The 27,652-nt window shown below is 33.9% G+C and overlaps 1 protein-coding gene across 6 annotated transcripts in view; it reads right to left on the reverse strand.

Annotated features, from left to right (window-relative positions):
• Positions 1–27,652, reverse strand: part of LOC136412135 (diacylglycerol kinase eta) — a 114,998-nt gene that overhangs the window by 68,526 nt on the left and 18,820 nt on the right. The window contains exon 1 of one of the 6 annotated variants that reach the window (XM_066395064.1): positions 14,825–14,964. The exons of the other annotated variants lie outside the window; for them this stretch is intronic. The gene's annotated coding sequence lies outside the window, so the exon portion shown is untranslated. Of the gene's footprint in view, positions 1–14,824; positions 14,965–27,652 lie in introns of those variants that run through there. 6 annotated transcript variants of the gene reach the window in all.

Below are 27,652 nucleotides of genomic sequence, written 5' to 3' on the forward strand. Positions count from 1 at the left end.
AACATCAGTTAAAAAATCATCAACAATAACAACCAGCAAAAAAAATCAAGTGCGAATAGCAACATATACTTATGGAAAAAAATAGAAAAAAAATTGCGAATTAAGAAAAAAATAACAAAATAAATTTTAACAACTTAAGGAAGACTGATTCTGACGTCCTGAATAAGAGAGGATAAATCCAGATCAAGAAGAAAATAAATCAAACACTTGAATGGTGGGCTTAAAGGAATGAAGCTTCAAGATAAATTTTATAGCCCTGCATATTTAATCAAATCAAATGAAAAAATCCAGTGAGAAGGCCAAATTAAACGAGGTAGAAAAGGCCACATGCGAGAATACAGAAAGGAAATCTTAAACATTGAATATTAATTGAAGTTGATAATTTTGGTAATTGGAAGATCAAGAAATTCTGTTTTCAGTTAAGAAAACATACGAGCTCTTCAAATAAAAAAAAATTCTAAATTTCAACACCATGCCTAGAAAATTTGAACATCTACTTAAGGGTTTTTTTAATGATCACTTTAGTATTACTATTCAGTTAACGAATGATAGAGAAGTTTTACAACGTCCGGGTCTAACGATCTGATTCGATTAAATTCTGGAATTTGAGGGTGCCGATAAGGACATTGTATAAGATAAGAGAAAAGAGAAAAGTTTGATGTATCCATTAATCAAATCCCTTACCGACTTCTTGATAGTTTTCACTTATTTTGAATAGACAAATACATATGTCATTCTGGAAACATAATAAAATTCCGCTAAAGTATCCAGATGTTACAATTTCTCGACATTCTCCGGGGCATAGAGAAATCAAATAATGCGACTTTCCCAATACCAAGAGACTCTCTGAAACAAGTCATGGCTGTGTGCTCTTTCTCAATCAGTCGAGCTAACATTTGGATACTTCTGGGACAACATTGCGACAGCAAACAAACAGCAAATACCATCAAGGTATTAGACAAATGGCAAGCAGCTAAAGCGAAAGAGCAGCTTACTAACACTGATTACAAGGGCACAAACAGCTTTGCATATAATATGTTTCCCTGTCAGAGACAAATTGAGGTTCATCTCATTACATCCATCGTGTCGCTTCTACGAAAGGTCCCTATTTTGAGCTATATCATTAGTCCACGGATAAATTTAACAGGGATACACTCTGGAAAAAGAACCTAAAGCCAATTAGAGAGATTCAATGAATGTGAAGAATTATATCTATTTTTTAGAACAAGGGCATAAAACTGCTGTACAAAATGAAATTTTGACTCGACAATCTACATTAAAATTGATTTGACGGACGCCCATCAATTATTATTTATCCAGCTTTAGCTTTCAGGACATAAAAAATTCGATTTTACCAGGTCAGGACTAAAGCTGATTTAATGGGCCATAACTGTAATGGCCCGACTGATAAAATCGTCCATTTTGCCCTGATTAAGATCTTTTACCGGGAGAGGTTATGGATATTTCTCGCATCATTTATTAAGTGCATACGCGTATGTAGTTCAGGTTTATACATACATTTTGGAGATTTATTTTCCTAAACTATCTGAGCGATTTTCGTTTAATGGCTATAATAAATACTTGATAAAAATTTAAAACGTTGTCGAAACATATACAGCAGAAGCACTTTTACGTCTAAATTCTCAGTTTGTTCATAACAAGAGGTTTGAATGATGTGGTGAAAATTAAATAGCCCACCCTACCTGGAATTCGGCATAGAAAGATCATTTAATTTATGTTAGCTAAATATTCTATTAAACGACTTTGGACCTCCACCAAAATTGAGGTGGGAAATGGGGAAAAATGAGGTGACTTGCAATGAATTCATCAATTATTTACGTTATAAGGGCTTCAGTCCCTTGAGACCTTCATTAGAGAATATTAACGATAATATCTTTCAATGACAGTATATTTCCAGAGAAATCTTCTTTCATTTATCTACTTAATGAAAAGGCACAAGAGGCAAATATACCCAAGACTTTCTCATTTTGTTATTCCGACTTTAATATTGAAAAAAGGCGGAGCGATTTCCATTTTATCCATAATTCATTCAAGTTCGTTGTTTTAATAACTCATAATTTCGTCCTACATATTTTTGGCATTACAAATTTAAAAATAATAGAGAATATTCACTGAGTATTCATTATTTATTTATTGTATCTAGTGCACGTACTGAGTGTTTCAGCGTATTCCATGCCAATAATTACAAAAAAAAACAAGTTTATTTATAGATCTATTATTTTGGAGGGAGTGTTTCTGAGATATTGGCGCTTGCAGATTGAGAGTAGCAGAAAGTAGGTAGTACCTTCTTCTCATTTGGGGATTGCTATAAAAAATCGAAATTTTTGAAGTTACCTCAATAACTAAGGCGTGGAAGCCTGGAAACACTACATACATTTTCGAGAAATATTCAGGTATTTTTAGAAATCATGAAAATAGTTTTTTTAGGTTGTGCCTGATTTAGAAGATTTCATTCGATTTCGAGGTATTTTTGTAATTTTCGAGAGATAGTTCTAGATTTTTCGACTTTTCAAGCGGATCTCTGAAGTTTATTGCGACTTTCAAGCGACTTTAATGAGACTTTTGGCGATTTCCTGCCAATTTGAAGTAGGTAATTTTTTCTTGGAAATTAAATGAATTAAAAATAATAGATATTTATTTCACAAGGCGAAAAAAAAGCAAATTTACTGCCGTAGTGTTATTCGTAGCCGAATCGAAGCTATGAAGTTATGAAAAAATATTTTTCCTTTCTTATGGGAAAAGTGTCTTTCCTGCACTGTCAACCGAACTCGGCTTTGCGTCTTTCTGGAAACGAGATCACAACTTCTATGAAATGTATAATTTTTTAAAATTAAGAACATTTAAACTTTATTTTTTTTGTCTATTTAAGTGGTTTACTATCAAGGCATGTGAGCGTATGATTTGAATCTACTTTTTTAATTGTCCAGATATCTGAGCTATTACTAATTATTTTTATTTTAGTTCTTCAGAAACAACACATATATGTCCGTATAGTAACATAACATATATGTCTGTATAGTTTGAGTTTAATGGGAGTGTACATTTTACTGTGTATAGACAGTAGTTGTTCGTCTTCCAAAGAAAAAAGACTAATATATAACTAACCACTCAATAACCGCAAATTTTATGTAGATTATAAAGATTTATTGTGCAAAAAGTAGACTTCTTGGACACTTAGTTTATTTCCTATTGTCGAGAGCATAAAATTTCAACACGTAACTAAAAACAGTTTTCCTTAAAACTTACATTCCCTGACGTGACTTTATCATTTTTACATAAAGTACTCCTGGAGAGGCGAAACTTTTTGCTTAAGTATTTAAACTTTCCTAAAAAGATCAGTTTCAACGAGCAGCTGTTATTCATCTTTAATATTACAAGTATGGCTTACGTGCAAGTGACAGACTCTTCCAGAATTCTTATCACTTCCAAAGCCTCTAGAGCGCTAAATTACCTTCTTTAAAAATAAATAAGAAATCTCAAATTCTTGAAGTCTTCTTTGGAAACTTTCAACATGTAACAGCTTTCCTGAAAGTAGATCCCAAAATTAAACGAAATCTTTCCCTCCAAAGTGTCTGACTTAAATATGGCTTAGTTGCTTGTTGAGATATAATCCCTGGCTGTTATGAAAACTTCCCTAATTTAAGTTTATCACTCATCAGTAGGCATATATTGAAGCTTTATAATCAGTAACGCCCTTGTTTCAGGACAGTTGGTATTGATTAGATAAAGGGTTTATACGCATAATGATCAATTTAGATAGGTACCTATTATTTAACCGCTATTAAGAGGGATTTACTGCGTTTCATTGACGTAGGCATTGGTTTCTTCAGTTTTCGCATGCTAATTTGGTTGATTTGAATATATTGAGTTATTTCGCCATTTTTCGATCACCTCACTCTTAAAATAACTTTACTTCCAAACTATTCCAGTTTAGGCTAAATTTCCGTCTTCTTTTATGAGCATGGGCACTGCTCTTTTTTATGACACAACAAGAGAAATTAAGAATAAATTGAGCGGAATCTATAAAAGGCGCATTTTTTTGTTGTTTATTCGTTAAAATATTCAGCATTTCATGTGATTTTATGTTGAGTATATATTGATTTACTGTGTCCGAAACGACTATTTATGTGATATTGTTTAACTACTACGATTTTTTTGGTTTAGCTTTGTTGTAAAATTACTCTAACCCAACTAAGATACTTTTTGTTTTAATTATTTATTAATTATCCACTTGTTTTATTATATGCTGTATAAACACTTTAGAGTGCTGCATCGAACATAAGGTGGACGAGCAATTCAGTAACGACTACACGTTAAGTATAATAAAACGATAACCAGATAGCTAAATTCGATTAAGGTTCCCCTTTCCCCCATTCCACATTTCCGGATATAAAAGGTTCTATAATAAAAAAAATTACTGTTCGCGCCAAGAAACTGAACATTAACTATCACCGACGTCGACCCAAATGCGACATGGGGACCATTTTTATAAAAAAAGGTAAATTGATGTGTTACTCTATCAATCACGCCCTGATCGGCAAAGATGATGATCAATAGGGTCGACGACACAATATCTTTTTCATTGAGTTAATATCATCATTTCTGGGCTACATAATCTACACATGCACTACAAATTTCAACACGAGAAACTAAGAAACTCATCAATGCAATTTCTCAAATTTACTTTTCTATGTTTCCCTTAACCAGTCTCTTTTCGGCATGCCTGAAAAATATATGTACTAAAGCACTTTAGATATTTCATGAGTTAAGGTCGATGAGATAGTAATGGAATTAAATGTATTAGGACAAGTTTGTCCAGTGCCTCTCAACGTTCTTGAAGTTGTGTAAAGTAGTTATAACACTAAGCGCTGATAATCTGTCCTGAACTTTTCACTGTTAATTGATTTTGCATTAAGTATGCTTGAGTTAGACTCAAGGGCCTAAAGCTTCTGAATTCATATTGATGGGCAAAACCGCTAAATGGAAACATAATTCTCTCGAATGATGTTAGGGTACGATTTTGGCCTTAGTTCCAAGATGATGAAATACACATAAGTTCAATTTGCTAAATTAGTCGTCGAACAAAACTTTGGGATTACGTTACAATAGATTGAGTGGAATAGTGTTTCTCGAAACAAGAATATCGCGGTTAGATCTGTTTACCAGTTTTACAACAAAAATTACTCCATCGATTATCTTCAAAAATGTATTTCGGTTTTCAAAGCAAATTTCTTCTTGACATTCCGTCTACATCTGCAGTGAACATTGTTAAAGGCGATGGAGCATAGGGCGGAGTGACTGCCTACGTTTCTTGACGATGACTGATGAGACAAATGGATGGTCGATCTTATTTATATTCTGAAAATGTGCACGATTATGTGCGCGCAGTGGTTAAAGAAGATTCGACGCGCATGATTTATAATTCTTCATGTTGACAGAAACGCTACTTTCAGCTTGTAAATGTGTGCTTTAATTTACTTAGGAGAGCTGGCTAGGTAAATAACGAAGCCACATATGTTTCATTATTTATCTGGTTTTTAATTCTTTTAGAAAAAAGGCGAGAAGACGTAATTCACAGTTATTCAATACACCCAATAATAGTGCTTTTTAAAGTTCGTAGTGGAAAAAAATCTCCTACATTGCATCAAGGCTTCAAACAGCAGAAATTTCCTGTTTGTAAACTGTTTGGGAAAATCCTTTTGAAAATGCTAATTTCATAGCTAAATAAATGTAAAACAACTACTAGTCTCTACGATTTTGATGCGTTTCGACAGAGGTGAGTTCAGTTCGGAAAGGGCTTTTTTTTGAACTTGCTGTTCTCTGCACAAAAAAATAATAAATTTGTTATTTCACATCATGAGAAACTCCTGCAGTTTCCCAGATTACACAACAATCATTAAAATTTCCAGGATTGTATATTGTTTTGAACAAGATATACTTGCAACATAAATCAACAAGCTAGCCTGCCAGTTCTGATGAATTTCCCGGGTGTTCAGCCATAATGATTCATAGATTCTAGCCATCTTTTAATAGATTTAAAGATATCTAACTAGTCATCCTTTTCTGTGTTTAAAGAAAAATAATTATCTGCAAGTAGCATAAAGCTGCACCATGTATTGACGATTTGGTCCTTATAGTGCTTTTGATAATCGAGCCGTTTTCGAAAAATATGGTTTGGGCCTATATAATGTTTATACCATGATACTTGGAAGTTTCATTTTTACATGGCAAAGCAAGTCGGTCGTGATTAAATAAAAAACTGTGAAATTAAATTTTCTGAGTTTGCTTCTACCAAGGCTACGCGAGGTTTAATGCACTCTAAATTGAATCGAAAAGAAGAACTTGTTACGTTAACCTAAACGACGAATTTCTCCTTTAAATACGCGTCTTCGTTTGTATATAATAAAAAATAAGATAGACATAAATCTATTTACTTTCTAATATTTTTATCAGAAAAGTGATATGTAAGAAAGTAAATAATTTTAATTAGAACCTGCAATTTGCTTTATTGCTATACGAATCGAAACCAAATAAAAACCAATCACGTAAGGTAAATTTAATCTTACAGTAACCGGTTAATCTCGAAACCTTCATAAAACATTCAGCTGCATGCCTAGGGAGAATTACCGGGAATTTGTAGGAAAAAAGTTACTAAATCCCTTTGAAGCTAGCAAAAGCTTTCCGTAATTGAATTCTGCTGTAGTGGACACATGTTCGAAAATTGTTTTTCGGGAAACATAATTGAATTTGTTAGGATACAGTTTCTCACTTCGTAGCGCTATAAACCAGGGTATCACTGATGCCAATGAATGGGGGTTAGAATTTATGATCTCTATTTTAGGAATAATTTCCTTCTGTGTTAAATTATGCATGTGATCAACGCAATGCTAAAATATTGCTGCGAAAGCAGCTTTTTTCTTTTATTATTTTGGAACAACGCGTCGCACACCACTAAGGGTTGCTGAAGCGGTGGAATTGCACACTGTTTCAGTTAAAAACTAACTCTGAATAAAAGTCACCCTCATAGTGAGGTCTCAGATTTAAAATCATTGTAAACGTTTCGGTGACAAAGTAATGAGTAGAAAAATGAAAATTAATTCGTAGTTCACTAAAATGTAAAGAAAGTGAATAACTAAAATTTGTGAAACGCCCTGAAATTCTTTATCTCAGTCGCTGAGAAATGAGCTATTTTGCTGCTGTGAGATGTTCATTTGTATCTTTCTACGTGCGTGAAACTATTTTTGTGTTTTTTATTTTTATTATAAATTTTTCTCTCTAATGTTTGTGTGGGGTCTTTATTCAATTTAATGTAATTCCCATCATTTAAAAAGCCCTCAATTTTTTGTTCATAAGTAACATAGTCCATTACGACTAAAACGTTACCGTCGTCTGCTGAAAGAATTTAATATTATTTTCTTTACGCCAAGAATTGAATGCTTTTTATCCCACGGGAGTTAAGCTAAATTAAATAACTAAAAAGAAAAAAAAACAGTTTCCTTCACCACAATATCAAAATAAGCTTCTAAAATATAGGCAAATTTTCATTTAAAAAATTATAAGTAATTTTAATGCACTTTTGCAGCCGATTAATTATTGCTTCAAAGGATATTTACAAACAATAACAATTAGTATGGACCAGTTTAATAAAATGATTCAAAGCAAATTCGCGTTTAATTCTAAAGGGACTTGTCGATTTGGCCCGGAATCTGTGAAACGGTGGTTGGAATAGCATTGGAATGTTTGTTCAAACAACATAATGCTCTTAGGGGCAGAATCTGTTTCTATTATCATTGAAAACAATACGAAATTGTGAACAAAAATAACTGGAAATGAGGTTTGATATAAAAGGATAACACATTTCTTACCCTGCGTCTATAGAAGAGAATGCATCCTTGGACAGGTTTGAGAAGTTTTTCCGGCGTTCATGATGGAGGGCTCTATTTTTTATGTGTTCTTGATTTATGATATTGGATGCTGTAACAACTTTGAGGTCGTTATCGAATATAGGGTCTGTTATTTTTACCGGGCGTTTTCAAAGTTGAGCGATTTCCATTATTTTGTAAAATATGATGGAATTTAATTACCTCTCGACCAATTATAAAACCACATAACTGCAGATTTAATAAAATTTTAATTTAAAAAATTTTTAATTTAATTAAAAATTTAATTAAACCGAAAGTTTTGCCATCTAACGTGTATGATTTCACTTATATTTTTGCAGATTTAAAGCAGAGATATTTAAAAATAGGCAAAAACGGTCTCCCCAGCAGGAATGGAATGAACTCCAGACTAAACGAGGATTAAACTTTGCCCCAATTGTGACCTTTTGGGGCGGAGTGAATTGGTAAATGCCGAGAAATTACAGCGTTTCTGAAAGATTTATTACTGGCAAAAACGAGCATCAGAGGAAGGACTAGGAATTATAATTTGGTATAAGGTGCTTAGATTCGGAGTTACAAATTAGAAATTGTAACCTTGGTCATCTTTAATAGGTAAAAAGGAAATTAATGATCTGAAGGTTAATGTAGAGTTTTTCCTCTCGAAAGAAAAATGCGGTAAGTTAAATTTTACAGGATTAAATCAATCTTGAAACATTTTCTAATTCACACGTTAAAGCTGAACGTGGGTCCAACTTACATGGATTAAAATTTAATGAAATAGTTTCGTAGATTCCCAGTAGCCTCAAATTAAATTAGAAATAAAAATGATCAACAAGACACCTTAGAATTTACGTAAAAATATTATATACAGAAATATATAATATCAAGAAATGTTTGGTCCCAAGTTTTATCCGACAGTCCGTAAAATCCTGTCTTCATTTCATTCGTTGCATGGCATTGAAATTTCAAATGTGCTATTTAGCTTAAACTCATATTCACGAGTGACAAGAAGACAAACTTAAGTTAAATCGATTCCTCCAATGTGAAAACGAAAAGCGCAACGATGTAACTAACGACTATGAATTTAATTGGACAACATCACGCAATCATATCTGAATTTAAGAGTGAGGCACCTTGGTCAAGTTTTGTTACTAAATGTGGCTTCTGGCTTTGTTCAGAGTCATAGAAATACAGGAAAATGTTACCGACTTAAGGAATGCATTAAGAAGCAACTTTCCAGAGTTTAATTTTGAATATCCACCGATGGATCCTTAAAGAAGTTATTCACACAAAGCAGCCAAATTGTTTTATAAGATTGCTTAAAATTTCGGTAGCATAGAAACTGCCAAACTTTTGCTACGACCTTTAAAACAATTTCGTTGCCAACAAAACAACATGGGATTAATTTTCAGTCGCTATTTTTGTAGTTGAAATGCCCTTTATTCATAGCAATCATTTTGATGGATAAGAACAAGCGGTGGCTGTATCAGCCGGGATAGAAAATCGAGGAATCAGAGGCCACACATCGATTTTCATTAGGAAAAATATATACGCTTTCTGTGATTTTAAGCTTCTTTGATAGTGGTTCTTTGGCAACGATGCAAGCATCGTTCCATTTAATCCCGTGACCATTATTAAAGACATGATGGCATATATTTTACCTGTTCTTTGATTCTCTTTAAGTAAAATTTCGTGTGAATGTAAGAAATTTTCAAAAAATAGAGTTAAAGCGCATCAAATCTATCTTAAAAATAGAAAATTTCATATATCAGCGAGCCTTTGATAATGGTTACCGGATTAGGTGGAACGATGCGTGAATCGTAACCAAGGAACCATTGTCAATAAAGCGTAAAATCAAAGGAAGCCCATATATTTGATTTAATGAAAACCTATATGTGGCCTCTTGTTCACTAAGCATGGATAACACGCTTGAGCAAGAGGGCAAGCTCAGATGCATAAAAAGGAACTAAACAGCAACAAATATCATTTCAATAAATTACCAACTCAGAAAGTAATTTTAAAAATGGCTAGTTAAATTAGGGACAATAACAAAATATCCACCACTTAACTCAATTCAACCTTTTACGATGACGACATCACTTATGTACTGTATCACCGAAACAAGGGTTCGTCGTCCGAGCCCTCAGTAATGAGTGAATGTTATTCTCAGTTAAGTGTAAAGGAGAATAGTGTGTCGCTCCAACAACCCTTGTTGATATCCCCAAATAGAATTTTAAAAATGTCTCCCTTATGAATTGCCGATGTTTTTTCTTAAATCCTCACAACTACCTTTATTAACAATACTTAATTGGGAAAATTTACATAGCGGTACCATATACGAGAGATATTGTTTGGGCTCACAACACATATTGAAATCAAGTGTAAATCTTGACAAGCGGAGTAATTTCGCGATTACCTAATATTTATCCATTTAGGCAGAATGTAAAATATTTTCCTAATTACTTACTTAAAAGCCTTATCATGAAGAAACAAACACAGAAACAAAGTCTTATGAATCATAAGTTACCTCGTATGTCTGATATTCCAGGTAGCACTGATACACCGGTTTCTGCTATTTTCACAAAATTTTAAACCGCATTTTTGCTTCGTACATTTATATTCGTTTATTCAATCCAGCCGCTATTCATTATTCAGGAAGTCCATTTGAAAGAAGGCATAAAACGGGCATGAAATGTTACTCTGGCACAGTAGTGCCAGTTTTACAAGTCTGAAAAAGTTCCAGTAGCAGCGGCTGGAATTAGATTATTCCGAATTTTTGGACCTTTCATGTTCAATCAGCAACAAAACGGGTCACAAGTGTTAATTGAACGGACATTCACTGCAACACTGAAATTCTGTCCCAGTCGACTTCCTGGTTTGCTAATTATGTTATATTAAATACTTGAGCTGAGACCTTTGTTTCAGAACTAATTTTATTGTTCACGTTCAGCTACCACTTTGCTTGTTATTTAATATTTAGTGCTACTGGGAAATATGATCTTTTTCTCTAGACCCACAAATATTGCTGCTCTTTAGCGATTGAAAATCTAAGTAAGAACAATAACAATTAAAATGGATTCTTACTCTTTCTTTTCCATTCGAAACGCCTCTGATAACGTCCCAATGAAACAATTAGTAGGTAAAGCTAGTTTCACATCAACAAATTCCTGCACAAGACATTGGGTCGTTTTTTAAATATGTAAAATCTTCTATACTATATGAGGAAAAATTGCATTCTCAATAATACACCTAAATATTGTGCAATTTATATACATAATCAGTAAAACTGTGTCATTTCCCTTAAAAACTATCTTATAATAAAGGTTAGGCATTTCTTCCACTCTGTTTTTTCCAAAACTCGTAGAGAAATAAAACACACATATATGAAACTTTGGAAAATGAAAAGTAAGAATTAAATCGAACTTCTGATACAAAAAGTAACTGTTAACAGAAAATTACAAAATAACAGTTCACTTTTTCCATTTCATATAAAACCCATTCAAAACGGGTTACCAAATCTCTTAAGAGACAATCAGTATTGCCGTGAAATTTCGTACAAAAAGGTTTGAAGGGGAAATATTCAGGATTATTTTTCCCCATTTCGTTGGAAATGCGGAGAGAAGAGGTAAAGATTAATAAAATTTACATACTGTGAAAATACAGATCGGTTGCTAGAAATGCAGTCCAAAAATTTACTTTTTAACATGTCACTTAAATACTGTTCAAAACGAAACACTAAAACCTTTTAAAAAATAAGCAAAGTTGCTGTGAAATTTGCGGAAATAAAATCTATGTAGAAAATTTTTAAAACATTTAAAATTAATTTTTAAATTATATTTACTTTTTGATAATTTCAATATTATGCTATTGAATAGATTTTGCGGAAGTAAGGTAAGAAGTGCAAACCGCCATTCTCTATATAAAAAAGTTTGCGAAATTCAGTTCTTTACGCAAGAAAAGTTGAAAATTTTGTACTACGTTATTTCAAAATCAGAAGTTAAGCACCGAGAAGGCTTCATTGAAATTACACAGAATCTCCCAAGGAATAAAAGTAGAAAAGAATATGAAGCTCTTCGATACACTATTGGGGACCTCCATATACGTATAGAGATATTTCTTTTAACACTGATAATTACGATTGTGCATATGAGATTATTTTGGCGTTTAATTGCATAAATAGTAAGTACTACTAAAACTGAAATATTACGAGTATTACTCCAAGTTTACTAGTGATACTTTTCCTTAAAATAGCAGGAATCGAATAATCCCACAATGCAGATCTAATATAAATATTTGGGATTTATTTTAAGAAACTGAAAACATATGTGCCATGTAGGATATGCTATATTAATCCAAATTAAACCGAAATTCTAAATGTACATAAAATTGTAAAAGGAACATTTAGTGACGTGCAAACATAGTTTTAAATCACTGAAATTCAAGGAAGACTCCTTTAACTTGGTTTTTGTGGGTCGTTCTAGGAACAAAAACATATAATTTGTACTAGAAAACACAATAACTTTAGAGTATTTGAAACAATATTAAGTTAGCTGAGAATAAGCGTTTGTATCAGCCTATATAATTTCAGTGTGTTTATGCACATCATGCGAATTTTAACGATAAACAATATAGTTTAAATAAAAACCATAAAATTACTTATTATTTCGGAGACGTTCAACCTAAAAACCTACTTGAACGTTCGAGGAATATAAATAAGCTTGAACGAGGGTTTCGAATATATTACATGCTTTGAGGGTTTAAATTGCAACCTACCAGATTTTTAGAAAATTGATAGTCCGTCTGAATAAAAGAGGAGTGGGAAGGTTAAATAGACGTTTGAAAATAGGTTTACACAAAATTTGCATAGATATTTTAGGAGAGGAAAGTAAAGGGTAATCAGAGGCATGTCTTAACCGCTACTTACGCCTTTAAAAGAAGGTCGCAGAGAAGATTTATTTTCCGCAAGAAATAGCTTAAGTTTCGAATTTTTAGCGTTTACACAGAAATATTTACAATGTAATGAAATTACGAAATGGAAATTTCAAAGTAAATCTACATTGCGGTCATTCCACTGATTGCATTTCTCATCACAGATAAATAGAGAAAGAAATTCAGCATAGTTACAAAATGAAGTAAAAAGTTACATTTAAGTTTGAAATGTGGTAAAGCCCGTTGTCGGTTAAAGTCAACTGATCTTGAGTCTTGTGACTTTACCACTTGACGCCACTTGACGATTGATCATCAAGACTGGACCAAAATTCTCAAGTCACAGTCAGTTGACTTTGACTTGAGAATCCTATGGTTCAGGTATTGGGCGGCAAAAAAAATTCTTACCGCCCAAGACCGAAAACACGGAAAGCCAATTTAATTTCACTTTTAATATGTTTGTTCTGGATCGTGTGTAACAGAATTGATTCAATGTTTTTAGCTTGTTTTCCATTAATTAAACACCAGTACCTTATTGAAAATAGTAAAAATAATCGAAATCTTGGCAACTTAAAAGTTTATCTTCCTATACCGCCCAAGACCCAAAACCCACGATTAGTTACTCTTTAGTTCAATTAACCGGTCAAAATTACCTTGTTATTTAATTATATTAGACGCAACTAGTGATCATTGGCAAAACCTTGAAGTCGGTTGTGAACTGCTAACATAAGGCGTTGGCTAAGCAATTGGCTATTCACTATGTAACACGGGATTGGCAACTGATAATACCGTGCGGCTCTAAAGTGTAACTACCCCCTCTTAAATTTTTAACAAATTATTTTTTTTTAATAATTCTAAAGCAGCATGTTTGTTTTTCGTTCAATATTCCTTACTTCATCTCGTCGGTAGCGCAAAATCGTTGATTTTTAAAAATTGAAACATGAATCAAGTGATAGCTTACATTAAAGGTCTTTCAAAACTACACTCAATGGCGTACTGCGATTCAAAATCGATTAATTAGTTTTTAAGAAAAGAAGCTATAAATTTGGTAAAAAATGCAATACAAACTCAGTTAAAAAGTATGTAAATAATGAAGAACTTATTTGTTTATAGGAAATTGGTTTGTTTTCGATTTTCTGTTTATAGATAGTCTTTATTTTTATTTATTGTTATTATTATTTTTGTTTTTGTTAACTAAAGACTATCTGTGAGCACAAAATCGAACACAAACTAATTTCCTATAAACAAACAAGTTTTTTCATTATTTATGAACTATTTAACTGAATTTGTATTACATATTTTACCAAATTTATAACTTTTTTTCAAAAACTAATCGATCGATTTTGAATCTCAATATACCATTGAATGTAATTTTGAAAGTTCTTTAATTTAAAATGTCACTTAATCCATGTTTAAATTTAAAAAAATCGTCCATTTGACGCTACCGGTGACGTAAGCAATATTTAAGAAAATAATATTTTTTGTCCTATTTAATATTGCTTTTGAATTAAAAAAGAATAATAATTTGTTAAAAAGTTTAGTAGGGTCAATTTAGAGCCGCGCGGTATATGAATTTTTCCAAGACATACGCCTTATATTTCGACGCCTATTGAGGGATTTTCATGATCACCTTTTATCGTTTAAGCTACAAAGTTTTATTGCCAATATCTGGACGTAAACCTTAAATATACGTTTTTAAATATTCTGGAAGCTTAAATAAAATTTCGCTTCGTGGTTCCACTGTTTGTACCATTTTTCAATTTCATTTATATATATTGTGCCTAACTTTTATGGGAAAAATAAAATGAATAATTTCCTAATGAAAATTTCGACATGCAAAAAATGAATAAAATGACGTTTTAATTTTTCTTTGAAGCATTATGTTTGATAGTTTTACTCAACTTTCTTTGAAAATTTTAATATGTGGCATAAAATATTTCATGCAGTTATTTCTAACTATTTAAACGACACTCATTCCCCTAGTAAGAAGGACTAACCTTATTCCCTAACCAAGCTCATCAGCCATAAAGAAGCGGCTTTCGGAAAACGCGCCAAAATTCCGGTCATGCAAGTTCGACAGTTCGTATAGGTCGGCCTGGAGACGCTCTGGATGTGGCGGGTTCTGGATGAGCGTCAGAGTTCGACTGGCACAGATGCCAGTTTCGAGAGACTCCCGAGTTCGCTCTGGTATCTCGTCAGCCGGATTACAACTGTGACGTCATCGAGTACGCTACAACGACGCCGTGCGACGCGCAAGCCACGCCGACCGGTTAAACGACCTTTTGTTGATTGGGGCGCCGCGACGCTCCCGGGACGCGCCAGCCTGGAGTTCAAGGAGAGTTGGACAAAGCTGGATAATTACGATATTCAATTATTGTAGTCGTGCTATACGGTTTTGTATAGGCATAGTAGTACTCGTGTAGTTGTAGCGTAGGTGTCTGAGATATTGTCAAGGTTGGAGCTCAGGGTTGTGCTCAAGGACAAGGAGCTATAAGGAACGTTACTGGCGGCCTCATTTCAAATTATCACAAACACAATTGCACAGTTTACCTTAACTTAGCTTCGAATACTTATAAGTTTACCCTAAGCATACGAAGTGGTTATGTAGGGTGGATAAGGACAAGAATAGTATTCAAGTAACGCGGGTGCTTCACTCGAATGACAAACAGCTTAAGAGATGTGAGAAGATTAAGGTCCATTGCGACTTTATGCCTTGTTCCAACTCTGTATATAATTAACTCGAGCACCCTAAAGACAGGTTTCAGTCCTAATAATTCTCGTCAGTTCGGTTCATCGAGGGTCAATTAAACATAAGCAGAAATCGACAGTGTCAACAGCAAGTATGTTGGGCTAGCAGGAAAAATATACTACTAGCATCATCTATTCTGCCTCATGTTTGGTTAGTAAGCAGAAGTTTCTATGACTTCAGTAGAGTAGTAATTAGACGAATCTAAGACTTGAATCGTATAAGATGTCAACCAAATGAATTTTTGGAAATTTCAAATTCTTCGAATAAAAATTCGAATGATTCAAGAAAATTATAATATTTGGTGACCAATTGACATAGGATTCAATAACGTTCATTGGCTATATACATCTTCGAGAAAATATTTTTCCTGAACTTTCAACTCTCATGATGAGTATTTACGAGATTTAGAGGATTACGTGTATTAGAGACTTTCGGGTTTTTCGAATCCGTCCGAATCCCTCCCCAGGAAACGTTTCTAGAACTCGAAAAAAAAAGATCCCACAACGTTCAAATAATCGTTTTCAAATCAAAATTATAGGTGCTTTGATGATTTAGAGGAGAACGTTTTTTTGGACCTCTCCTTTTAGATATGAAAATTCACAGCACTTCTACAAGTCTTCTTGTACAGACTTTCAATATTTTCGCATTTTCAAGGATTTTTGCTGAATTTAGAACCCACAATATTCGTGTTTTCAAAGTTTGTACGATAATTTTGTGTCTCTGTTATGTAACTCTGTTTTAAAGTTTAAAACTTTGAGAATTCTACCACAAGAGAATTTCTTAAAGTTCCGCTTGATACATCTCCAGGATACAACAGAACTTTTCGTGTTATCAAAGTTTAGGCGAGAATTTTGAGATTCCAGGATTTCTGCTTCACAGCTCTGATTTCCAAACCTTATAGAATTTCAGAAAAATATGATTCCAGATGATTTTAATATCAATTGAACTTTAGTTCAATATATGTAGTCGCCTTTGAAGATTTTAATTGAATTTTAAAGAGTCGATGATTAGTAGCGTTTTCAAAGAACAGGAGAGAGGTGTGTGTTTCCTCTGTTTCACAGTTCTCATTTAAGCCAAACCTCAAAACCGCCAATTATTGGCGTTTACAAGGTAATAAGGCGAATTGTTTGTCTTTTCTTGATTTAACCTTTGAAGATTAGCCAGGCCTGGTAAAAATCTTTGCTATAGACGATTCAATAAGATTGGTTCAATATACTAATCTTTAGAATATTTTCCATAATTAGATGAAGTTTGCAAGCATCACTACACACCATCGACCAATAATATGATATTTTTCCAGGTACTTATTATTATATCAAAACATTATTATTATTATATCAGTTTCAAGCTTCAGAGATTTATTGAGTTTCTTAAATCTTGCTGCACAGCACACAGTTGCCAGACGTTCTAGAATTCTGTTAACGTTGTTTTTTTTATTGTAGTTCCAATATTTGGGACCAAAATTTTTCGAAAAATTTTCAAAATTTTCAAAATTTTTGAACCCTAAGCATCATCAGCCATCCTTTTCCACTTTTCCATAACAAGCTACCATTTCAATTTACTTCGGGCAAAGTATGATAAATGTTCACGAACTATCAATTTGAATACGTCCCCGGGCAAATCATATTCAAAGCTCCACTGGTACGGAAATAATTCATCTGTCTAACAAATCAATATAGACCCCAGCTGATAAATCCTTCAGAGAGCGGAAAATTTGTCACAACCCGAAATATCAGTTTCTATTACCTGCTCTATTTCTGTCACCGAATCGATAATAAAAAGACCTTTGGCTTTTCACTCCGCTACTCCACTTTATATTCATTTCTTGAGAGGAAATTCTATTGAAACTTTGAAGGCAAGGCAAAATCTTGAAACACACTGATCAAAAGCAGCGTGAGGCGAGATATTTTAGGTTTGTTATTAACTTTGGGTATCAATTTTTCCTATCGAATATTCTTTTTCTCGACCCGGAGTTAATGTTAGCAAACTTCGAATAAACACTTTTCATAATGGCCTCTTTCGGCACAACCATCATTGCTTCATAAACAATAAACAAGTCTGAAGCTTATTTTAAATTCGATTTACATTTTCTCTCTCCCTTTTTATCCGGTTTGTCCGACCTGGTTTTAACATTTTCATTTGATGTATCAACTTTGCGTGCGATAAAATATGAAAGTACCAATATTTTGGGAGGCGTAAAATTTAACGAAGCCGTTTGTGTTCGACGAAATGTGCCATAACTGTGGCCATAAACGACATCATTCTCATAGAGGGTCGCTATCTGCATGTTGATTGCATTACCTGGATGAGAGGGTCGACCCTAGCTGTATCTTGTTAATCAAATTTTAATTCTTCTTGTACACGCGACAAAATCTTTGCCGTGAAAGTGTAATTTTAATCTTGCCGAAGGCAAATTTGTTCTGGCTTTGGATCCTCAAACACCAAAAGAAGCAGTCGCACGTAGGTAGGGAATGTAAACAATCTTTGAGAAGGTGAAAAGTAAGCACAAATACATGCAAAAACGAGCTTGAAACGTTTTCCAAACGATGTCGAAATTCGTTCCAGTAAAGGACCCATTTGGATGTATAACTCGTGACTGCTTGAACAGGCGCAAACGAGCGGAAAGATTGCCCAAAGCAATTTTGTTCGGCCCAATTTAGTGGGACTTCAATAAGATACATCTTGTGAGATATAAAGCGAAGTTTTCCGAGAGAAAGGGGAAATGCCTTGAGCACTGAACGTCGAAGAGATTGAGAGGGATGATGAAATATTCTAAATAATGTACAGGGTGATCCAAATTGGTTTTGCATGTATGCGGATATTGGTTGCCGTAAGAGAGACAGAATTGCTTAAATAGAGAGAATTTTAGGAAACTTATAACGGTTTTAAAAATAATTTTCGGATTTACCATTTATAAAGCTTTTCAAATTTTTGCCACAGATGAATTTGGAAGTTCCTCTCTTCCATCGTGCATATTGATTTGAAATTTCTGTGTAAAATCGCTTTATCGAAATGGCAGAAAATTATAACAGAACGTGGCAGGACACATTGTACAAAATGAAAGGACAAAGTGGACATGGTAGAACTTTATTTCAAATTAAACAGAAACACAACTGCAGGAGTCGTGTTTTATACGCAACAGTTTTTTAACGCAATCAACAACGTGAAAGTCACTTTATACGGGGTAATTTAGAACTATGGGATCAAATTTTAAGGGATTATTCAATGCAACAATAAAAAGCATTTGAGTATAAGAACCCATCTCCGCAAATATTTCCCTAAGGTGTTACAGCTTTACGATGCTTTAAGACAGCTAGTATGTGCAAAAATGTGTTTTATCGAATTATTTTATTTTATTTATGTTCAATGCCGGAATTGATTGAAAAGTTCCCATTAAACGTTCGACAGCAAATGTAGCTGCAAAATGATGGTGCGCCTTTTCTGTTCAAGTCCATCAGTTCGGACAATATTGGATCGGCCGAGGCGTCTAGTTCCATGGCTAGGTAAGTTACCCGATCTAACATCTTTAGATGTCTTTCTGTGGGAACATATAAAAGTCGATGGTTTATGAAACGCGAGTGGAACTATTTCCTGCTCTATAGCAAGACCTGATTGCACGAATTAGTGGGAAATTTGAAGCCATTCAAAACGATTAACAAATTTTTAGGTAAGTTCGCAAAAACCATGTACGTTGTTTAAACAGGTGCATTCAATTCAAATACGATACTTTCAACAATTACTGCAGTGTCATTTGGTACAAATATATTAAAATGAAATATACTAAAATTTGATACAACACATTTATGCAAATAACTGCCTTAAGCATTTTAAAGCCGTAGCATCTTAGGGAAACATTTTCGGACATTTTCGGACACGGTTCTTATACTCAGATGTCTATTGTTACATTAAATAATCCCTAGAAGTTCGACTCCATAGTTATGAATCTCTCTGTATGCACGCATATGCTGGCGACTTGACGATTGTCGTACGAAGAAGAAATGCAAAAATTCTGAAAAAAAGACTGAATGCACTCTAAAGAAAATAGCCCATCATCCAAATGATATGAGAATACAGATAGCGCCGCATAAAACAAATATGATTGACATTCAAGAGGAAAACTAAAGGAGATAGAGATCAACATACAAGAGGCCGCAGTCAGCAACTCAAATCTAGACAAATATAAGGGAGTCTACTTTGGCACTAATAAGTGTATGACAAAGCGCGTGACAGACATCTTCAAAATTAGCAATAAATATGATAAATACACTTTCAAGAGTGGTAAGAAACATGGACAGACTAAATAGCAAAAACTCATAACCGCACTCATAAACTCAATAGTGGGGTATGTTGTGCCAATTTAGATCGAAGCAATCATATACGAAAACTATAAGAAAATGCTCTAACAATAATGCGACTAGTAGCAATGAGACTAGCATCAGCATACAGGACAGCTCCCACGGTGAACCTACTGGTCATAACAGGAATTCCATCGATTCCTTGAGACTATAAGAACTAACCCTACTACACTCATCGAGAAAGGAACAACGCAATATTATCAAACAGTCAACATATAAAAAATGGCAAGCAAAATGGAAATTAATATACGTATGTAATGGAAACTAATTTATATGATGGATGAATCGAGATATTTATTAAGGATATCAAAACATGGACACGCAGAAAATGGGGTAACTTGTTTTATTACATAAAGCAAGTATTAGTTGGCCATCAGATGTTCTGGAAATATCTGAATAGAATAGGAAAGTCCAAAGTGCTAGCATTAAGAGGATGCCACCCCTGGATACATCCTATTTTTTTCAATAATGGTCAACGACTGACAACTTGCTGAAAACCAAATGAGACGCATTCTAAATAGGGAACATAGCGAACTTGCTCCTCCACTCTGAAGAATATTGAAACAATGTAACCCAAATGATTAGGACAGTAATGAAGTAAAAATAGGACACGAAAGGACTAGATGAAGACAGGAAGTTAAATTTGTCCGAAGTAGCCGCTCCAGACATTAAAACAGGGGGTCGGTCGGGGGGTTACTGCAAGAAAGGAACATCAACCTGACACTAAGTGGACACATGAGATCACCTAAACCAAGTCCACGAAGTCTGTCTAGCAGATTTCCCTTAATCTCGTTAAAAGAAAGTATATAATATAAAGCATGAACGAAAACGGCGATCCCTGAGGAAGCCTTTATTCGGGAGAAAAAGGGAAAGAAAGAGTGTCGTCAATTCATGCTTCTAGTTGGCTGTTTTCAAGTAGGTTTTTGATAACATGAAGGAGACATTTTGGCGTTTGAAATTTTTATCATGTATATAGTAGTGTTTTTTGCCCATATATGTATGTAGGTCCAATATGGGCGATATTCTGAGAACGTCGGAGAAGATCGGACTAATATTAATCTGATGCCAAAACATTTTTGGATCCCAAATAAATTTCTTTTGCATACAAATTAAGTTTTCGTCTCTTAGAACCCCTCTGTATGTAAACGGGGCTTTTTGCTTCAAGCCCCATCACGTTTTAATTCAAACATTACTGGAACTCTTTCTTTTTCAGTATTTTCATATTTCTTCAGCATAATTGAAAACTCCTTAAAATTTCATTATTTCATATTTGCACAAATTGCTTCGATACTTATTCGTTATCATAAGTTGCCCAACAGCAATACTTTTCTCAACTTCTTCAAGTCTTTACGAAGGATAATAATGATGTCTCTGCTCAGCGAGCCGAAGAAAATGGAAATGAAAATGTCACAAAAGATATCGAGAGTTAATTTTATAACACTTTTCCTCTTGATTGACTATGCAAAGTGTTTATCTGGTTTGCTGAAACAATTTCCAAGCTAAAAACCTGAAAGAAAACTGGAGACTATTTCTAGTAAATCGGGGCTCATTTGAAAGTTACAGATGTTAAACGCAAAAAGCCGTGTAAGGTTAAGGGGTTAATTCGGCCCCCACGGGAGATCGATCTGAAATTTTTACCAATTGTCCCTATCACTCAAAGAACTTACCACATAAAATTTCAACTTCCTAAGTCTCACCATTCAAAGGTAGGACAGGGTTGAGGGTGAAAACTTTAAAACGCCATATCTCGGGAACTATTCATCGTACAGCGTGGGGCAAAATGGTGCGTCCTTCAGTAACCACCTTCTTATTTTCATATACTTAGAGATTTATCGGTTGATGCCAGAGGGCCGAAATCTCAAAAAAAAAAAAACTTAGGTGATTTTAGAGGAGTTCACACTTTGGTACACTAACCATTTTTGCGCACTGGGTAGAGGGCCTCTCGAAGTATCTACCCACGTTGAATCAGATTTGTATCAAATTCGGTATTTGGGATCTAACGATTCAAAGTATAGGTATAGTATACCTAATACTCTAAAATCACCTAAGTTTTTTTTTTTTTAGATTTCGGCCTTTTGGCATCAACCGATAAATCTCCAAGTATATGAAAGTAAGAAGGTGGTTACTGAAGGACGCACCATTTTTCCCCACGTTGTACGATGAATAGTTCCCGAGATATGGCGTTTTAAAGTTTTCACCCTCAACCCCGTCTTACCCTTGAATGGTGAGACTTAGGAAGTTGAAATTTTATGTGGTAAGTCCTTTGAGTGATAGGGACAATTGGTAAAAATTTCAGATTGATCACCCGGGGGGGACGAATTGACCCCTTAACCTTACACGGCCTTTATAGAATTTAGATCAATAATCTAGTTCTCAACACGATGAGATTATTCCTGCTGAGGAAATACCTGAGGGTCCACCAGGGAGAATTACATACATAAATTATTTATCCGGCGAGGATATTATTGATTTATGCCCACTGTTTGCACATTTGAACCCCCAGGGAAGCTAGAGCGATAGAGAAATTTGAGAAGGCTATAAATCCGAATTATATGGTCAAGCAAGAAATAAACCCCTTCTTGGCAAACTGTCATCATAAAGAAGATTTTAAATTGTTTTGGTTATCGTTGGGTAGAAACTCTGGACTAGATAGACCTTGGGTTAGAGCTTTAGATATGCAGAGCATAAACAGTAAATTTCAAACTTTAGGACTGGGATATCTGCCGTTTAGAACACGTTTTTGACGAATGAAACTTCAATGCAAACTAAAATAAAATATTAAATCTGATTATATTACACTAAATTCTTGCAATGTATATCCAAATCAGTTTTTACTGCCAATAGTTTTCGAAGTAATAATGACATATGCCGAAATATCCATTTTATAGCCGCCGATATTACAGACGTAATAGTTACACACTTCAAAAATGAATATATTTTATGGCCACATGTAAAACGTATAAACAAATTAATCATAAATTTTGAGCGAGTTTGAGATGATGAAACCTATTTTCGAGCTTTAAAAATAAATCTCAAACCTTCAAGAAATACCTAAAATTTTAATTTTTCGGTAAAATCGTGATTATAGCGCGGTTTTCCGACTTTAAGTGCACGTCAGTGGTCTTTTTGTTTGGAGCATTATAACAAAATTTACCCTAAAATTCTGCGTCAGGCATGACTGAGCAAACATTGCTAGTCCGATATTATTGAATTATTTAAACTTCCTGTAATTGAAAATTTCCTCCTATGTATCCTCTGTTCGATATATGTATGTATGGGATTAAAACGTATTTATGGCTAGGCCACCATTGATAGGTAAACGTGATGAAACTTGCTTTGGTTATGAAATAGTGGGGGGTGTGTAATATTGGACAACTATAATTAATCAAGTTCAGTGAACATAAGGACTAGAAGCATTAAAAAATGAGTAATATTTTTTATCTGAACGTTTTAATTGTGCAAAAGCTAATAAGTTGAGAAAAACGCAATAATTTACACAAATGATTTTTTTTTCTTTATTCAGGAACTGATGATAATCTATCTTAACGCCTAAGATATATTGTATATATAGCATGTCAATTTGAAAACTTCCCACCCCTATTATCTGGAAAAAGAATAGATTTTTTTTTAAATGTCAATTTGTTATCAAGGGGGAACACCTGTTGTGTGTTCATTGCGCCTCTTTCAACCCTCTAAGAGAGTACCCTCTCAAATATTTTAAATGGCAAAGGGGGTTAAGTGATATAGCATATTAAAGGGTAATTCATTCTCTACATTCTGATACCTCATTTGTTACAGTCGGCCGTTGCATTATGCAGTCAGACGTCTATGATCATTTTAAAACCATTTTCCCATTAGTGTGTTGATAGCGTTGAAACTAAATTTTTTAAAATTCAAACATGTCTTACGTTTAGGAAATAGTTGCAGTGTTAAATACTTGGGGTATTTAAGAATTGAAACAACATAGCTGGCTTCAGTACCAGCCACAACTTATCGGTTCAAAAACTCAAAGTATATTGATTTTCATCATCATATTTCACGGAGATTAAATAATAAAATGTGGATGGCTGTTAATAGGCGTACCCTTGATAAGCATGGCAATTTTGGCTACTCAGCCATGAGTCACCTTAGCGCCTAACAGTTTAGATTACTGGACAATGATTCCTTTTAGTTATTGCCGGCGAAGCGGTCAGCAATTAAAATCGGATGTTTGGCCAATAATGAATGTTAAGGACTTTAGGTTATTCATGTTAAGGACTGTAGGTTATTGTTTCTTGGCGTAGTTTGTTTAGTTAATTTGTTTTGTACTTTCATCCCTTAAGTTACGCCCATGGGCATCGATACGTATTTGAAAGATTCCATCTGGGCGCCAGACCATCGTACCCATCAGGCCATATCGAAGGGCTCTTTATGGCTGGGAAATACGCTACTAGTCAAAGGAAGCTTTCTAAATTGGACCTTTGCCGCGATCCGCAATTCGGCGGATCGCAATACTTCAATGAAAGCGACTTGTATAGGTATTTGCCAGATGGCGGCGATTTTATGACCTTAGGCGCGACCATTGCCCGCAATGGCTTCTGGTATTGGTGCGCCCCTGGATGGAGTTCCTCGGGTTTAGTACTTAAGGGATGATCGCAGTAATTTTGCTCTCTTTGACCAGTGCTCGCTCTAGACATGTGATCGTAAACGTAACTCGTAATCTTCCCAACTAAGCAAACTCCCACTTCATACTTAGACCAGTACTTTACCATTATTTATATAAATGAAATTTAATACAGTCCACTCTCATAAACCAAATTGTTGTTTTCGTGGTTTTCGTTTATCGAAGGAACCTCAACAATGAAATTGATGTGATTTCCAACGTAAACTGCTGATGCAGCATCGGGATACACTAACATACTTAATTATAAAAAAAAATACTAAACATGCAGTAAATCAATTTACTAGCCTATTGACTTACTATTTGTCAAAATGAACATCAAAAGGAAAAATCACTGAAGCAAATGTTTATCAATCTAATAAATTTCCTCGGTTGTCGAAAAGAATCAATATTAAACATAAATATTAAAATTATACATATCGTTGAAAAGGGTTTAACATTGTTTATTTTGTTAAGCCACGGCCACATATGATTTATATTTGGAAAAATGAATTTGTAGCAATTTGTAGAAAAACGGTGAACAGCAGACAAAATTTGAACACTTCATTAGATTCCTCTCAAAAAGGGCTTTAATAACATTTTTACGCAATTCCAATATTTTAATAAATAAGAAAGTTATTGGCGATTTTCAATATGGCCAAAAATCGAAAAATCTTCTATATTTTAATGGACTGATGATATCGGGAAACGGTTTTTGACATTAAACATTTCTCAAAAATCGAGCCCGTGATACCTAAATCACTTTTCTCCTATCTATCTAATAGGTTTTTCCTGTTACAACACTCCAAATTGAAACAACCTGTACTTAATTTAACTTCGTTTAATTTTATTTTCTCTGGTGGTGACCACTCTAAGTGGGTTTTATTCACTATTTATATATCGTTTCCCAAGCATATACACGCTACATATTATTTTATTTCGCGTGTCGTTTCCATGGTTGGACCGACGAGCTGTGCGCTCACAAAAAAGGGTGTAAAAGTTATTTGAATGTTTGAAGGCCATCGCATCATTGTTGTCGTTCGTCCTATGCCTCGTACAGATATCGATTCTTAGATGATTCAGCCGAGTGGTGGCATGATAAACAAGATACTCGAAATACGAAATAAACTCATCTTTAAGTTAACTTGAAATGAAAATTTTTTGGTAATATCTTTATTAGTTTTTGAGATACAGCATCATTTTTGTCCCTAATTTTTACCACTTTTTTGGTTCTAAAAATGAAGGTCCGAAAAGTGCCTTTCCAAGGCTCCACGACTTCAGTGGTGGTATCCACGACTAACATAGGTCTAAGATTTTTAATGGTAATTTAGGAAATTAAATTCAATGTTTTTATGTTTCAAGTATCAATTATGTGAGTCTCTGGTTTGAGCCGAAATTATTTGTCAATGTTCACTTCTTCTTTGGAAAACACGTTGTTCCTGCAGGATCACAACATGATGCTTATGACTAATGTTCATAAGAGAATTAAATTTATTAGATCACATATATTATTCAGCACTCCAAGTTGTCAAGTTTTAACAAACTGAGACAAAATATTAAGGTTGGTAGTGGGTTTATCTTTATTATACAGGGTACCCGATTTTAGAGCCTCCACATGAGCATCTTAGTTATTTGAAGAGATACAAGGTTCATTAAATTAGGGTGAAGTTGCGCAATTTACAGCTCAGTAAAACGCTTTTTTGAAAATCGAAAACTTCTGACCACTTTCGAAGATATTCGAAAAAACCAAAATTTTGAAAATTTGTTTATATTTTTTCTAGGGTTTATTTGAATAGATAATTAAAAACTAGCGACATTTTACCACTGCAACTTTTGCCCCTCTACAACGTGATAATATTACGTTAGTAATCCGGCGTTTCAATTGTTAGAAACCATCATCAACTTAACTTTTTTAAATACGGTCTTGGATTTCTAAAATTGGATTCGTGAAGCCCTTTTTATTCTGAATTTGGTGACGTGACACTTAATAGTTAAGTACGTTTTTAATCTTATTATGGCTTAATTAGTATTGTTCTCGAAAAACCTTTAACTTCTTTTTCTATTAAGTTCTCTTTGCAATGAGAAATGTATTTTTTATTCTGTCAGGGTATGTTTGCATAATAAATTCGTTGCCTTGAATATGCAACTTATTTCCCCTTTTACTAAATCTGGAAAAATCGCATGTTTCATTTCTAAGGCCGATCAGCTGGATCTTGACAAAAGGCAGGTAGTACCGATATCACTTCGAAGGTGATTCACTCGAATGTTAGTACTGTGATGAGCAGGATGTTTGTAATTCGGTCTGCAATAATAATTGAGATAATCGGGTTTTCTTTTATTCTAAAGACTCGTAAGGTACGCCGTTAATGTATCTATAATTTAAATTTTGTGAATAAACGTGGATGTTGCTGATATGATTCTGGTTCACTCTTTTAGTACTCGGGAATGAGTCCTGATTATTATTTCTTGTGATTCACAGTTAAGTTCTGTTAAATCAATAAGAACGACGTATTTAGAATTTTAATTGAAACTCGAAATTATTAGCACTTTTGGCTTTTTTGGAAGGTACTTAGGATCATCTTTGGACGTGGCGGAAAAGTGATAATCGCAACCTGAACTGTTTCAAATATTAAAATTTTGTTTTTATGTTTCAGGTCTTAACTGTGTACATCTCTGCTTCACGACGAAATTAATTCGAAACTCTAGATATTTTGAAGATGTTTTTCCAGAAATTAATATAGAATTTTTTTCAGGAAGTAAAATTACTTTTTCAGGAATTAAAACTGAATTATTTTGAGGAATTATTATTGAATTTTTTCCAGGAATTAATATTGAATTATTTTCAGGAATTAATATTGAATTTTTTTGTGTTTCAGGTTTCAACTGTGTGCGCTACTGCTTCAAGTAGAAATGAATTCCAAACTCGAACTGTCTTGAAGACTAAAATCTTTTTTTTTCAGCAATTGCAATCGAATTTGTTTTGTGCTTCAGGTCTCAACTGTGTGTTAAGTCCAAAATGCATCTGTGTCTCATTAGAATTAGAATTTATAAGATTAAAAACTTCCACTGTTCTTCTTGCATA

The sequence above is a fragment of the Euwallacea similis genome, chromosome 11, assembly GCF_039881205.1.
Source record: "Euwallacea similis isolate ESF13 chromosome 11, ESF131.1, whole genome shotgun sequence".
NCBI classification, from domain to species: domain Eukaryota; kingdom Metazoa; phylum Arthropoda; class Insecta; order Coleoptera; family Curculionidae; genus Euwallacea; species Euwallacea similis.